The 1138-nt window shown below is 39.1% G+C and overlaps 1 non-coding gene across 1 annotated transcript; it reads right to left on the reverse strand.

The window, feature by feature from the left end:
* Positions 1–797: 797 nt before the first annotated feature.
* On the reverse strand, positions 798–928 carry LOC111726022. The gene has a single exon (XR_002773925.1). It is a non-coding gene; the product is annotated as a small nucleolar RNA SNORA16B/SNORA16A family (small nucleolar RNA).
* Positions 929–1138: the final 210 nt, after the last annotated feature.

The raw sequence follows: 1138 nt of genomic DNA on the forward strand, positions 1-1138 counted from the left end.
CAGAAGTGCATTAATGTACATAGTTACCATTCAATAAAAAAAAAATAAAAAAAAAAACCATAGGTACCTTATTATATATCAAATGGGTAACACAATCAGAGAAAATAATTATTCCAAATAGCCTTAAAACACAGTAGTTCGTATCTTTAAGGCGTACATTACAAAGGAAAAAGAGATGCAAAGAAATCGTAAAGGGCATTCAGATAGTGGTAATAATGCATCCTTATCTTGAAACGATTTTTGTACATTAAAGGAGAAAGTGAATAAATAATGGAGTCAAAGGTTTTTCTGTGTAACACAACCATAAGTACAAAACCAAAAAAGTCAAAACACTCTAATGTTAAGTTGACTTTATTATCACTAGGAATAGTTTTTACTTTCCAGAGTCTTTCATTGATCAACATCAGATACACCCAGAACCAGCAGAAACCAGAGATCTGTTCTTGGAGTTCAGTCTTCACCTAAAATAACTTGTCTTCTTGCCTGCCTCTTCCCATGGAGGTTCTCTCCTGAATCTATAGGAAGCTGTGACAAAGCTTTGGGTAGTCATGAATTGACCGACGCAGCTCCATACTCACAGGTGAGGACAGCTTACTGGTAACCTTAAAGCACACCTCCAGAAACACCCTGTTCTCTTTGGTATCAGGTGCTACCAGGAAACGGGGCAACCCAGGTCCCCTGAGATTGTTCGATTTCATCACTGTCATGACCCCTGGAGTCCTCACTTTGTAGAAAGATCGACTTCGATCATCTCAGAATCTTCATCGAGCACAGCTGAGAAAAGGCAGGTACAAAGACACTGTGTTTTCCCAAAATGTTGCAGATCAGTGACAGCAAACAGAATGGCGACCATCAAGGAAAACTGTCACGTGAGGCTCCTTTTTGACCACAGCAGTTATAATATTAAGTTTAAACTAGGAAAGTCAATATAAACTCATTGTGTGCGCATGTGTTTGTGTGTGTGTGTCTACTCAAAACCTATCTGCTAATAACACCTGGAAATAATAATATGCCAGAAATCCTGATCCCTAAATGCCTTCAGCTACTGCAAAGCAGCAGGGCTCTTCAGAGAAACCACTATTTTTAAATGTAGGATATGGGAAATGCAAGGTGAACCTGGAACAGCCTGTTGAGCCAG

Source organism: Otolemur garnettii, unplaced genomic scaffold (genome assembly GCF_000181295.1).
Source record: "Otolemur garnettii isolate 467f Iridium unplaced genomic scaffold, OtoGar3 scaffold00051, whole genome shotgun sequence".
Classification (NCBI taxonomy): Eukaryota; Metazoa; Chordata; class Mammalia; order Primates; family Galagidae; genus Otolemur; species Otolemur garnettii.